Source organism: Aquarana catesbeiana, linkage group LG09, assembly GCF_042186555.1.
Source record: "Aquarana catesbeiana isolate 2022-GZ linkage group LG09, ASM4218655v1, whole genome shotgun sequence".
NCBI classification, from domain to species: domain Eukaryota; kingdom Metazoa; phylum Chordata; class Amphibia; order Anura; family Ranidae; genus Aquarana; species Aquarana catesbeiana.
In genome coordinates, this window is record NC_133332.1 from 24,235,912 (window position 1) to 24,251,682 (window position 15,771).

Below are 15,771 nucleotides of genomic sequence, written 5' to 3' on the forward strand. Positions count from 1 at the left end.
GGGGTATCCCGGGACCTCACCCACGGGCGATATCCTTCCACACCCCACATAGGCCATTGCATATACCCGAGGTGTTTAGGGTATTATATGCACTATAAGTAAGCACTGTCTTACTAATTTAGACTTAAACTAGGTGAGATAGCTAAGGTGTGTGTAGTCGCTGTCTTAACACCTTTCTGTTTCTTCTTCTTTTTCTCTACTTCTTCACTTTCTCTCTATCTTTTCCCCCCCTGCTTTCCCTCTACTTGACTGTGACCTTCGCCAGTTTTTCCCCTCACCCTCCTGGAAGACATGGCGGTTGACACTTTTAAGGTGACATCCCTTAACGCTAAAGGCCTTAACACCCCGGAAAAGAGACGCATGCTACTTCATGATCTTAAAAAATCGCGCACAGACATTGCGTTTACACAAGAGACCCATTTCAAAACAAACAAATCTCCTGCACTCCAGAATAGATCTTTCCCACATGTTTACCACTCCACAAACTGTAATGCCAAATCTAGGGGCACGTCGATTCTAATCTCCAATAGACTGCCTTGGCGTTTCCAGGAAATGCTGGCAGACCCCGAGGGACGCTATTTGTTTCTAAAGGGACGTTTGGGGGAGGCCCAGTTCACACTGGCCACCCTCTATGCTCCCAATGAACAGCAGGCAAACTTTATCAGGCGTACAGTAAGAAAACTGATGGAATACAGGGAAGGCCAACTGATTTTGGGGGGAGATTTTAATGTACCCCTGGATCCCTCGGTGGACACATCTTCAGGCACCTCTTCTCTGTCGCAATCACACCGAAAATGTATTAGACAATCCATGCATAATGCCCATTTACTTGATATCTGGAGACTCCAACATTCGGGAGAGAGGGATTATACCTTCTTCTCTTCCCCCCATAAAATATACTCCAGAATAGATCTCTTCCTGGTGCCACATGACCAGCTACACCTGGTGGAAGCGTCCACAATTGGTCAGATCACATGGTCGGACCACGCGCCAATCCACCTCACATACACACTCACTGAGAGACCCTCACCTAGGTCTCTCTTCTGGCGACTGAATGAGAGCTTGCTGCAGATACCGGAGGTGCTGGGAGATGTGTCCAAAGCCATAGATGTATACTTTCAGGAAAACGATACCCAAGACTGCGACCCCGGTATTTTATGGGAGGCTCACAAATGTGTGTTAAGGGGGGTACTTATTAAACATGGGGCCACTATTAAAAGAGAGAGGAATGCACAGCTTACCGGGTTGCTCTCAGACCTGTCTACCCTAGAATCCCAACATAAACAGTTGCCCACTCGAGACCTAGAGGTGAAGCTGGGGAACTTGCGAGCACAAATTAACGACTTACTCCTATATAAAGCAAAGGCTGCTCTGCAGTGCTGCTGCAAGATGTCTTACGAGTCGGGGGAGAAATGTGGTAAGCTGTTGGCTAGGTCAGTAAAGGAAATTAAAGCAACCTCGTATATCTCACAGATAACATTACCAGATGGTAAGAAGGCCACCATCCCGAAACAAATCACAAAGGGTTTTGAAGCCTTCTACTCTGACCTATACAATCTCCCCCCCCCCTCTAATCTAGCGGATATCGACAAATACGTATCGGAAGCCCAAATTCCCTCACTGTCTGAAGAAACTAAAGGCCTGTTAGATGAACCAATTACATTAGAAGAACTACAAATCGCAGTAAAATCCATGAAAATAGGTAAAGCACCAGGACCGGACGGTTATACAATCCAGTATTATAGGACTTTCCTAACGGTTTTAGGCACAAGACTTGTGACATTTTTTAATACACTAGGAGTAAACTCTAACTTCCCCAATGAAACTCTCAAAGCTCATATTTCTTTAATACACAAGGAGGGGAAAGACCCATGCTCATGTGGGAGCTATCGTCCCATATCTCTTTTAAATGTCGACCTTAAAATATTCTCTAAAATTATAGCAACTAGACTAGCAGCACATCTCAATTCCCTGATTCATCTAGATCAAGTGGGGTTCATCCCATCCAGAGAAGCCAGGGACAATACCATTAAAGTCCTTAACCTCGTCCATGTAGCAAAGACCAAGAAAATCCCCAGCATTTTTGTTAGTACAGACGCGGAGAAGGCCTTCGACAGGGTACATTGGAACTACATGTTCTCGGTGCTCCGTCATGTCGGCCTAGGAGACAGAATGCTGAAATGGATTGCTAGCATTTATTCGTCCCCATCAGCGCAGGTGAAGGTTAATGGTGTTCTCTCAAGTCCTTTTCCCATCAGGAATGGTACGAGACAGGGGTGCCCTTTGTCCCCCCTGCTTTTTGCCCTTTCCCTTGAGCCCTTCCTTTGTAAGATCAGATCACACCTGGACATAGCAGGCCTTCAAGTAGGTAACACACACTACAAAATTTCAGCATATGCTGACGATCTTCTGTTTTCCTTAACAAAGCCTAAAATTTCCCTCCCTAACCTAATGCGAGAGTTCAAAACATATGGAGAAATCTCGAACCTGAAAATAAACTTCACTAAGTCTGAAGCAATGGGTGTATCAGTCCCCCCTAATATTTTAACTGATCTCCAATCAAACTTTAAATTTAAATGGACTTCATCAGCTCTTAAGTACTTGGGCACGTTTATCCCCCCAGATGTAACACAGACGTTTGACCTAAACTTCCCCCCACTGTTGACAAAGACCCGGACACTGTTAGACAGATGGCACACAGGCTTCCATTCCTGGTTCGGGAGATGCAACTTGCTTAAGATGAGTATCTTACCAAAATTCATCTACCTGATCCAAGCTTTACCGATTCATATCCCGCCCTCTTTCTTTAGGCAGACCCAAGCTCTCTTCACCAGATTCATTTGGGCACACAAAAGACTGCGACTACGCCGCTCACAGCTGATCCTACCCAAGCATTGTGGGGGACTGGCAATGCCCGATATTCGCTCGTACTACATGGCCTCACACCTAGGGCGTATACTCGATTGGAGGAGAAATGCTACTTCCAAATTGTGGATAAAACTGGAACAATCGCAGTCGGGTGTACCTCTGGGGGGGGCGTTGTGGTGTGTTAACGACCTCCCAAGCTCCCTGAAAACTCACCCTCTTATAGGTACCACCCTGAGGAATAGCCACCAAACCACCTTCCACACAGCTCTTACTTCAAAGGTATCTCCCCTACTCCCCATTTTGGGCAACCCAAGATTCGAACCAGGCATGGAAGCAGCGGAATTAACGTCTCTTAGAGAGACCGGAAGGGACTGTGCAATTAAGTTTATCAGTGGGGGTAAGTGGCCAACTTTAGAGGATCTTTGTAATCCAACAGGTCTGTACTGACTATCCTTCTGGAAAGCGCTACAGTTACACCACTTTCTACACTCACTTTCAGAACCACACAATTTTACCTGAGAACTAACACCATTCGAGACACTCTGTTCTGAGGACACCCCATTGGCCCACATCTTATCACAAACGTATCTCTTACTGAATACACCAACGACGCAACCCCATTTGACTTGCCTAGCCAGTTGGGAAAAAGATCTACACCGCACCTTTTCTCCCTCACAGAAGGCTTGGATCATTTCCCTCTCCCTCAAATCCTCGCTTTGCGCTAAAATACAAGAATCTAACTTTAAACTGCTCACTAGGTGGTACATGACACCGTCTAGACTAAGAAAATGTTACCCGGACTCTTCCGGGCTATGCTGGAGATGTGAAGAGGAGGAGGGAACTTTGATTCATGTCTTTTGGACATGCCCTAAGATACAGGCCTTCTGGGGTGAAGTTAGGCGAATTACACAAAAATTTACTGATTACGTGGTGCCAGAAGACCCCGCATTTTTCCTTCTACATCTCTCTTAAGACATACAAAAAGTCACTTGTTCGACATCTTCTTAATGCAGCGAAGGGTTGCATTCCCATTTTTTGGAAACAGTCCCTCCCTCCTCCTATAAAACTGGCCTCAAAGAGTGGAGGAAATTAAGCAGATGGAGGATTTGATACTGACAGCGCAACATAAGCAAGAGATGTTTAAGCAGACTTGGGACAATTGGAATATGTTTATATTCTCCGATGAGGGTCAACGACTTTTGATCTAACTAGGTTGGTTGTGTCCTCTTGGCCGGAAATAGTGAGAGTGCCCGTCCGCCGCCGTGTCTTCCTCCCTTCCCCCCCCTTTTCTCCTCCCCTTCTTCTCCCTTTGTATCTTCCACCCTCCCTCACCCTTCCCTCACATCTCTTCCCTTTCCTTCCCTTCTCTCTTCCGCTATTCTCCTTCTTCTACATCTTCTAGCTACCTTATAGGTACCGTTGGTTCTTTCTTTTTTAAAGTAAAATGGAAAGTCGGGTGAGGACCACCATTAATAGATACTTTCTGATACGAGATGAGGATTGTCATAGAATATACCTTAATGGTAGATAATGCATATGTCTGTAACCTTACCAAGCCTGTTCTGTTCTACACTGTATACCTCTTCTCTACGAATTACAACTGTAGCTCGATTTTTTTTTTCTCATATGTAACTGTCTGTATTGGTGGGTTCCCCGCCCACGTTTGGAGTTAATAAACTTTATATTTGAAAAAAAAAAAAAAAGAAATATAATTATATGCATATTCTCAATAGAAATGGGTTTAATATGTTGCTATGTATATGTATAAACAATATTCCACCAATAATCCCCATGTAGAAAAATAATTACATGCATATTCATATCATAAATGGGTTTAATATGTTGCTATGTATATTTATAAAAAACCAATGTAAAAAAATAATTATATGCATTTTCTCATCAGAAATGGGTTTAATATGTTGCTATGTATATTTATAAACAATATTCCACCAATAATCCCCATGTAGAAAAATAATTACATGCATATTCTCATTAGAAATGGGTTTAATATGTTGCTATGTATATTTATAAACAATATTCCACCAATAATGCACATATTGAAATATAATTATATGCATATTCTCATTAGAAATGGGTTTAATATGTTGCTATGTATATTTTTAAACAATATTCCACCAATAATCCCCATGTAGAAAAATCATTCTATGCATATTCTCTTTAGAAATGGGTTTTAATATGTTGCTATGTATATTTATAAACAATATTAGACCAATAATCCACATGTAGAAATATAATTATATGCATATTCTCATTAGAAATGGGTTTAATATGTTGCTATGTATATTTTTAAACAATATTCCACCAATAATCCCCATGTAGAAAAATAATTATATGCATTTTCTCATCAGAAATGGGTTTAATATGTTGCTATGTATATTTTTAAACAATATTCCACCAATAATCCCCATGTAGAAAAATAATTATATGCATTTTCTCATCAGAAATGGGTTTAATATGTTGCTATGTATATTTATAAACAATATTCCACCAATAATCCACATGTAGAAATATAATTATATGCATATTCTCATTAGAAATGGGTTTAATGTGTTGCTATGTATATTTATAAACAATATTCCACCAATAATCCACATGTAGAAAAATCATTATATGCATATTCTCTTTAGAAATGGGTTTAATATGTTGCTATGTATATTTATAAACAATATTCCACCAATAATCCACATGTAGAAATATAATTATATGCATATTCTCATTGGAAATGGGTTTAATATGTTGCTATGTATATTTTTAAACAATATTCCACCAATAATCCCCATGTAGAAAAATCATTCTATGCATATTCTCTTTAGAAATGGGTTTTAATATGTTGCTATGTATATTTATAAACAATATTAGACCAATAATCCACATGTAGAAATATAATTATATGCATATTCTCATTAGAAATGGGTTTAATATGTTGCTATGTATATTTTTAAACAATATTCCACCAATAATCCCCATGTAGAAAAATAATTATATGCATTTTCTCATCAGAAATGGGTTTAATATGTTGCTATGTATATTTTTAAACAATATTCCACCAATAATCCCCATGTAGAAAAATAATTATATGCATTTTCTCATCAGAAATGGGTTTAATATGTTGCTATGTATATTTATAAACAATATTCCACCAATAATCCACATGTAGAAATATAATTATATGCATAGTCTCATTAGAAATGGGTTTAATATGTTGCTATGTATATTTATAAACAATATTCCACCAATAATCCACATGTAGAAAAATCATTATATGCATATTCTCTTTAGAAATGGGTTTAATATGTTGCTATGTATATTTATAAACAATATTCCACCAATAATCCACATGTAGAAATATAATTATATGCATATTCTCATTGGAAATGGGTTTAATATGTTGCTATGTATATTTATAAACAATATTCCACCAATAATCCCCATGTAGAAAAATAATTATATGCATATTCTCATCAGAAATGGGTTTAATATGCTGCTATGTATATTTATAAACAATATTCCACCAATAATCCCCATGTAGAAAAATAATTATATACATATTTATATCAGAAATAGGTTTAATATATTACTTTGTATGTCTAACTACAATATTCCACCCATAATCCCTATGTAGAAAAAGTATATGCATATTATTATTGTTAATTAAATATGTTCATTGTCGGGTGTTAACATGATATTCCTCCAATAATCCCCATGAGCAATAATAATTCTACCCATATTCCCATCAAAAACAGGTCAAATGTAATTTTTATATTACTTCTGTATCCTGTTTTACAGCTGCATATATATCAGCAAGTGAAGAGTTAAACTATAGCAACTGCTTCTTGCAACATTGTATCAAGCACTGCAGTAAAGAATAACATATTTTGAGAAACAACAGAGTCATTACCATATATATGTGTATATGGTACACTGACATCTAGTGAGAGTTCTCAGTATTGCAGCCAATAATCCAATCATCCCATCATCCCAATATGCAGTTTAGTACGTCCCTATGTTTAGCAAATTGTGTAAATAAATATCTCAAATAGCAAAGCTATAATCAGCAGTGCACATCATGGTAGGGATCCTTACTATACAGCTCTTTTGGAGAACATATCAGCAAGCGTTGGTGGTATAGTGGTGAGCATAGCTGCCTTCCAAGCAGTTGACCCGGGTTCGATTCCCGGCCAACGCAGATGTCTTTTTTTTCTCCTCCTAAATTAGGACTAATCACATTTCTACATAATATTTGAAATAGGTATCAATCTTACGATATATCAAATCTTACAATCATACAATCTATCAAATAATCTGGAATTAATACAACTGAAACAATATTCATAAAAAAAAAATAGAACTATACTTTTACATGTGTTCCTTTGCCATTGACACACTAGCATGTCTTGCACTGGTAGTTTAGGAAATGGTTAATATTTTACACTAATTCTGCTTTACACATTATAAATAATGCTGATTTCTTTTTTTAAATTACCGTGAGGACTTAATAATGTCTGAATAAGAATTAAACTGGATTTTAGGTTAAAAGGTTTTAAATGGAAAAAAATCAAAATCCTTGCTTCCCTGACCGGGAATCGAACCCGGGCCGCGGCGGTGAGAGCGCCGAATCCTAACCACTAGACCACCAGGGATCCTTGTCTGCATTTTGAGTCTGAGAAATTTTGCATAAGACATAGATGTTTCCTGGGAGTTCTGATTTCCAATTTTCAGATTAGTTCTCTTATGTCTAGTTTTTATGTGGCAAAAGTAATATGGTGAACCCATGAAAATGTTTTAATTGCTTCAAAATAAAAAGTTTATTAGTATTTATGTTTGTGTATTAGCTTTTTAACCACCTGTGTACCAATCTTCACCCATCACAGCATGCACATACTCATAAGATTAGATGCACTCATGCTTATATTTGCGAGCATAAATTTATTAGTGGATTTAAGGGAAAATGCACAGGCACGCGCCACACTGCCCACGTGCACACACACAGATTCTGGTGCCAGGCGGTCTTTTTAACCACTTCCTTCCCGCCCACAATGTATTGTGAATGGGCAGCCAGCGTAGGCAAAGCGACATACTCGTATGTCTTTCATTATGCGCTAGTATGCAATTTTTTCCTAAACATTACTACTGCTTTAAAGTGTCTGTAAAGCCTTTTTTTCCCCTTAAAATAAAAAATGTGTAAGGCCCCTTTCACACGATCCATGTTAGTCTATGGAGCGTCAGATGTCAGCGGAGACATGTCCGCTGACATCCGACCCGGTCCGATCCACTGAAGAGCAGACGGATGGCCCTACGTCCAGGTCCGTCGCTGGCGGATCGGATCGGGGGAGATCTGACGAAAACGGACACGCTGTCCGTTTTCGTCCAATCCCTCCATAGGCGGCAGCGGCGCCTGACAAGCCCCTCCCCGCTCAGTGAGCAGAGAGGGACCTGTCATCCGCCGGCTCAGCGGAGATCAACGGACAGATCTCCCGCTGAGCCGGCGGATCGAGGCAGGCTCCTTAGAAACGGAGCCCGCCTCGTGTGAAAGGGGCCTTATACTTACCTGCTTTGTGCAATGGTTTTGCACAAAGCAGCCTCGATTCTCCTCTTTTTGAGTCCACCGTTGGTGGTTCTGGCTCCACCCCCCTACCGAGTGCCCCCCATAGCCAGGGCCGGATTAACATAGGGGCTATTGGAGCTGCAGCTCCAGGCCCCTTACCTTAAGATAGGTCCATTTGCCCCCCAAAAATAAATAAAATAAAATAAAAAACTATTGATTTCTTGGGTCGTGGCTTGACGACCAGGGGTCACAGAATCCTCAAATTTGGGGGGTAGGTAGCTGAAGACCAACCCCACCACTGATCAAAATTCCCTCCACATTCCTCTCCTGTGCATACTGCCCACTGTCATACCCTCCACACCCCTCTCCTGTACATACTGCCCACTGTCATACCCTCCACACCCCTCTCCTGTACATACTGCCCACTGTCATACCCTCCACACTCCTCTCCTGTACATACTGCCCCCATCATACCCTCCACATTCACCTCCTGTACATACTACCCACTGTTATACTCTCCACACTCCTCTCCTGTCCATACTGTCCCTATCATACACGCCACACTCATTTCCTGTACATACTGCCCCCATCATACCCTTCACACTCCTCTCCTGTACATACTGCCTACTAGCATACCCTCCACTCTCCTCTCCTGTACATAGTGCCCACTGTCAACCCTCCACACTTCTCTGCTGTGCATACTGCCCACTGTCATACCCCCCCCCCCCCCCACACACTCCTCTCCTGCACATAGTGCTCACTGCCATACACTCCACACTCCTCTCCTGTACATAGTGCCCACTGTTATACCTCCAAATTCCTCTCCCTCACCTGCACAAACTTCCCACTTTTATACTATCCATACTCCTCCCCTATGCCTCTTACCCACAAAACAGTTCTTTAAAATTATATTGAATATCCTCAATGTTACCAGCTCTAGAATGGGCACACTTTTGTTAGTTCAACTAAAGGAAATCTTCTCAGTCCTCTTATTTGTTCTGCCCATTATTAGTACTCATTTAATTTTGTGATTACTACTGTGATGTATAGAGGAACATAGGGGATGTCAGCTACTCTAAATATACCACTGGTAAAAAAAAGTGTCCCTGAAAATATTTTTGAAATGTTGGCAACTATGCACTTGGGCCCTGCCCAAGGGCCACCGTGTCAGTAGGGAGCCCAATGAGAGGCTCCTGGGATCCTGTGATATTAAAGCAGTAGTAAACTTCACTAATGTTACCACTTTTTAGAGACACTGAGGTAGGTTATGCCATAATGTACAAGTATGCACAGCATATTAGCACATTAGGGTACACTTACCTGTCAGACTGAGCCCTCCAGCGCTGCACTGTGATCAATCCGGCGGGTCCCGGGGGCTTCCATCTTCACTCGGTCTTCCTTCCGGGTTCTGTGCCTTTGGTCACTTGTCCTGGCCGGGCTGCTTTGCTGTCACTCCCACGCATGCTCACGCGCATCCTCTCTCTCTCTCCTCCTCCCTCCCTTATCCCTCACCCCTCTCTCATCCCCTTTTTCTCTCTTATCTTCCCTCTCTCTATTTAATTTAATTTGTTATAACAAAAAAAATAGCATTTTTATTTTTTTATTTTTTATAAAAAGCCCCACCAAAATCCTCAGCACCAGGACCATGTTGTTCTTAATCCGGCCCTGCCCATAGCAAGCCACTTTGGGTGTCCATAAAGCACGCAAAGCGGGGCTAAGCCCTGCCCGCCATTCCCTCGTCATTGGCTCTGATTGACAGCATCAGGAGCCAATTGCTCTTGCTGCTGTATCTGAGCCAATCAGTAGCAAGAGATCCGGGAGAGCATCGGCACGTGCACATTGCTGGATTGGATTGGGCTCAGGTATGTATTTGGGGGGGGGGGCATGCAGAAGGTTTTTTTACCTTATTGCATAGAATGTAGTAAGGTAAAAGACCTTCTGCCTTTACAAACACTTCAAGTGAATGTGGTGGGTATGTACAACACTTATGTTTTGGGAGGTCCTACATGGCCGATGTCCAGGATTGGTGATTAAAGGTCTCCTGTGTTGACGAAGGCTTCAAGTCCTTGGTAATGTAGGACCCCTGTGTGTGTAATCGCTATACGTTTTCAATTTTACTTTTTACTTTGTAACTCTTCTTTTCTAAAGAAACTTTCAATACCATTCGCCCTGAGCAGAGGTTGTTGATTTTCTCTATCACTTTCAGGAGGAGGGAAAATTGGTACTTTCATAGCAAAATGAATTCTGCCAAATGCACTCTCATAGCTCCCAACTGTCCCGGTTTTCGAGGGACTGTCCCTGATTTGGAACAATGTCCCTCTTTCCTCCTCATTTGTCCCTCATTTTGGTCTGATCTACTGTAACTGTATCAGGCTGATTTTCCTTACTTGCTCTGGTGATTGCATAGCGTTGGTGGAATTAATGCATTTGTAGATACACTCGGAGCATCGTCACTGCACTATAAAGCACTTTTAGTGATATTTATGTTGGAAGCATCCTCATTTGGATACTTGATTACATGAACTTTTTTTTATATTTATATTCATGAGATACTTTGCAATTTTGGCACTTTATTTATTATATGAATTTGTTTGCACTGTAGAACTATTTCTAGCACATTGATTATAATTTTACACTCTTGAATTTACAGATTAATGTAATTATTTTACATACACTGTGAGAAATATACATATACACAATTTTTTATAGCGACGTTTGAGCGCTGCACTACATTGTATTTATGTTATCTACAGTGCCTTAAAAAAGTATTCTAACCCTTTAAAATGTTCCACATTTTGTCATGTTACAACCAAAAACATAAATGTATTTTATTAGGATTTTATGTGATAGATCAACACAAATGGGCCAATTTAAAGCCCAGACCTAAATCCATTCGAGAATCTGTGGGAAGACTTGAAAATTGCTGTTCACAGACGCTCTCCATCCAATCTGACAGAACTTGAGATATTTTACAAAAAAGAATGTGCAAAAATGTCCCTCTCTAGATGTGCAAAGCTGGTAGAGACATCCCCAAAAAGACTTGCAGCTGTAATTGCAGAGAAAGGAGGTTCTACAAAGTATTGACTCCGGTGGGCTGTATATAAATATACTTTTCACATATTTATTTGTAAAACATTTTGAAAACCATTTATTGTTTTCAGTCCACTTCACAATTATGTCCTGCTTTGTGTTGGTCTATCACATAAAATCCCAATAAAATACATTTACGTTTTTGGCTGTGACAAAATGTGGAAAATTTCAAGGGGTATGAATACTTTTTCAAGGCACTGTATTAAAACAATGGATGTTTTCTTGTCCATGTAGTTTGTCTGCAAAAATGCAGCCAAATACATGACATTACATAAGCAGAAAACATGCCTCATAATATCTTACATGACATCTCATTTGTCTCATCAGCTTGTATGTTATTCCGACAGAAAGGTACAGTTCTAAGTTACTGATTTCATTTGTTGACATTTTTCACTGGCCTGGAGTACAGAAAAATGAGGTTAAAGAACACAAGGCAGGTCAAAGGTTTGTTGCTGCAGCATAAGAAAAAAGCACTACGTCCCTGGGTGGGCTTGAACCACCAACCTTTCGGTTAACAGCCAAACGCGCTAACCGATTGCGCCACAGAGACCGTGTAGCACAAGTTAACAAAATTTACTAACACCTAACTCATTTGCATTGCCTTCCAGCCAGGTTCATCCTCTCCTGATCTGGTGATCTTTGGGTTTATCCATATCAGGCCCAGATTAAGAGCATCACGGGCCTGGTGCTAAGGATGTTGGTGGGCCTTTTTATGAAAATAAATAAAATGAAAACGCAAACAATTTTTTTGTTAAATTTAAATTAAAGAGAGAGAGGGGGGTGAGAGAGAGAGAGAGAGAGAGAGAGAGAGAGAGAGAGAGAGAGAAAAAGGGGAACAGAGAGAGGGTGAAAGAGAGAGAGGGTGGTAGGGGGTGAAGGGGGTGAGTGAGAGAACAGGGTGAAAGAGAGGGGATGAGAGAGAGAGGGGGGGTGGGAGTAAGGGGGTGAGTCTGTGGGGGGCACAGCATAGTACATTACACGGGGGGGGGGGGTATAGCACAGTACATCACATGGTTGGCACAACACATTACATGGTGGATACATGAATACAGCACATTTAATGGTGGGCACAGCACATTACGCGGTTGGCACTGCCCAATACAGCACATTACAAGGTAGACACAGTACATTATATGGTGGGCACAGCACATGACATGGTTGGTACTGCACAACACAACACATTGCATGGTGGGCACAGCACATGCACACAGTGGGCACAGGACCTTATATGGTGGGCACAGCACATGACATGGCAGGCACAGCTGAGCACATTACATGGTGGGCACTGGACATTACAAGTGGGCACTGCACAGAACATTATATGGTGGGCACAACACATTATATAGTGGGTACTGCACTTAGCATGGTGGGCACTGCACAGCACATGACAAGGTGGGCACTGCATGACACAGCACAGCACAATACATTGTGAGCACAGCACATTAAATGGTGGACACTGCATATGACATGATGAGCCCTGCACACCACATTCCATTGTGGGTACTGCACGGCACATGCCATGGTAGACAATGTACAGCACATTACATGGTGAGTACAGCATATTACATGGTAGGCACTGCATGGTGCAGCACATGACATGGTGGGCACAACACAGCACATGACATGGTGAGCACTGCACAGCAATTTACATGATGGGCACTGCACATGACATGGTGGGCACTGCATGACACAGCACATTACATGGTGGGTACAGCGCATTACATGGTGGGCACTGCATGGCACAGCACATGACGTGGTGGGCACAGCGCATTACATGGTGGGCAATGAATGGCACATAAGATTACATGGTGGGCACACCACATTCCATTGTGGGTACTGCACGGCACATGCCATGGTAGACAATGTACAGCACATTACATGGTGAGTACAGCATATTACATGGTAGGCACTGCATGGTGCAGCACATGACATGGTGGGCACAACACAGCACATGACATGGTGAGCACTGCACAGCAATTTACATGATGGGCACTGCACATGACATGGTGGGCACTGCATGACACAGCACATTACATGGTGGGTACAGCGCATTACATGGTGGGCACTGCATGGCACAGCACATGACGTGGTGGGCACAGCGCATTACATGGTGGGCAATGAATGGCACATAAGATTACATGGTGGGCACAATACATTACATGGTGGGCACTGCATGGCATAGCACGTTTCATGGTGGGAAATGCAACTGCACATTACATGTTAGGAACTGCACATGACATGGTGGGCACTGTTGAACAGCACAGCACATTACACAGTGGGCACAACACACTACATGCTGGGCACAACACATGGCAGGGTGGGCACAGCATAGCACATGACATGGTGGGAAGTGCACATGACATGGTGGGCGCTGCACATTACACGGTGGGCACTGCACATTACATGGTGGGATCACTGTATGGCACAGCACATGACATGGTGGACACTGCAAATTACATAGCGGGCATTGCAAGGCACAGCCATGACATGGTGGGCATTGCACATGACATGGTTGGCACTGGATGGCACATCACATGACATGGTGGGCACTGCACATTACATGGTGGGCACTGCAAGGCACAGCATGACATAGTGGGCACTGAACATCACATGAAGGGCAATGCAATGCACAGCACATGACATGGTCAGCACAGCGCATTACATGGTGGGCACTGCAATGTACAGCAAATGACATACTGGACACAGCACATTACATGGTGGGCACTGCAATGTACAGCAAATGACATACTGGACACAGCACATTACATGGGGGGCACTGCAAGGCACATGACATGACATGGTGGGCACAGCACATTACATGGGGGGCACTGCAAGGCACATGACATGACATGGTGGGCAAAGCACATTACATGGGGGGCACTGCAAGGCACATGACATGACATGGTGGGCACAGCACATTACATGGGGGCACTGCAAGGCACATGACATGGTGGGCACAGCACATTACATGGGGGCACTGCAAGGCACATGACATGGTGGGCACAGCACATTACATGGGGGGCACTGCAAGGCACATGACATGGTGGGCACAGCACATTACATGGGGGCACTGCAAGGCACATGACATGGTGGGCACAGCACATTACATGGGGGGCACTGCAAGGCACATGACATGACATGGTGGGCACAGCACATTACATGGGGGCACTGCAAGGCACATGACATGGTGGGCACAGCACATTACATGGGGGGCACTGCAAGGCACATGACATGACATGGTGGGCAAAGCACATTACATGGGGGGCACTGCAAGGCACATGACATGACATGGTGGGCACAGCACATTACATGGGGGCACTGCAAGGCACATGACATGGTGGGCACAGCACATTACATGGGGGCACTGCAAGGCACATGACATGGTGGGCACAGCACATTACATGGGGGCACTGCAAGGCACATGACATGACATGGTGGGCACAGCACATTACATGCGGGGCACTGCAATGCACATGACATGACATGGTGGGCACAGCACATTACATGGGGGCACTGCAAGGCACATGACATGGTGGGCACAGCACATTACATGGGGGCACTGCAAGGCACATGACATGGTGGGCACAGCACATTACATGGGGGCACTGCAAGGCACATGACATGACATGGTGGGCACAGCACATTACATGGGGGGCACTGCAATGCACATGACATGGTGGGCACAGCACTTTACATAGTGGGCACTGCAATGCACATGACATGGTGGGCACTGGGCACAAGAGAGCACATTACATGGGGGAAGCAGCAGTCTGTCTCCTAGCACAATAATTACACAACATCCCCCTAACAAATGTACTGACCTTATCATAACAGTATGGGAGATGTCCTTCCTCCCGGGCTCCTGCTGGTTAGGACATCAGCGCTCCTCCCCCAGACACTGAGGATCTGTGTGAGTGAACAGATCCTGTGATAGGAGTCAGGTCTCGGCAGAGACAGGACTCGGCTGCACTGACTTGTCTCCTCCACGTGTGTACAGAGACCTCCTCTTCCTTCAGGAAGGCACACAGGAATTGACAAGCCACTTCCATGGGCCTATATTGAGGGAGGGGCCTGGAGCTGCAGCTCCACCAGCCCCTATGTTAATCTGGCCCTGATCCATATAGTAATCACATCAATGATTTGCAGCATTCCTTCAGATCTGGCTTGGCAATGGCTTGATTTTTCCAACTCCTAGTCTCCTTGTAGTATATTGACTACTACCTTCCACCTTACTACAGGCCTGGACT

General features: G+C 43.1%; 2 non-coding genes across 2 annotated transcripts; one reads left to right on the plus strand and one right to left on the minus strand.

The window, feature by feature from the left end:
• The first annotated feature begins 7,003 nt into the window (after window positions 1–7,003).
• On the plus strand, window positions 7,004–7,075 carry TRNAG-UCC (transfer RNA glycine (anticodon UCC)). Its single transcript has one exon. It is a non-coding gene; the product is annotated as a tRNA-Gly (tRNA).
• Window positions 7,076–7,457: 382 nt separating this feature from the next.
• TRNAE-CUC (transfer RNA glutamic acid (anticodon CUC)) lies at window positions 7,458–7,529 on the minus strand. Its single transcript has one exon. It is a non-coding gene; the product is annotated as a tRNA-Glu (tRNA).
• Between the last annotated feature and the right edge of the window lie 8,242 nt (window positions 7,530–15,771).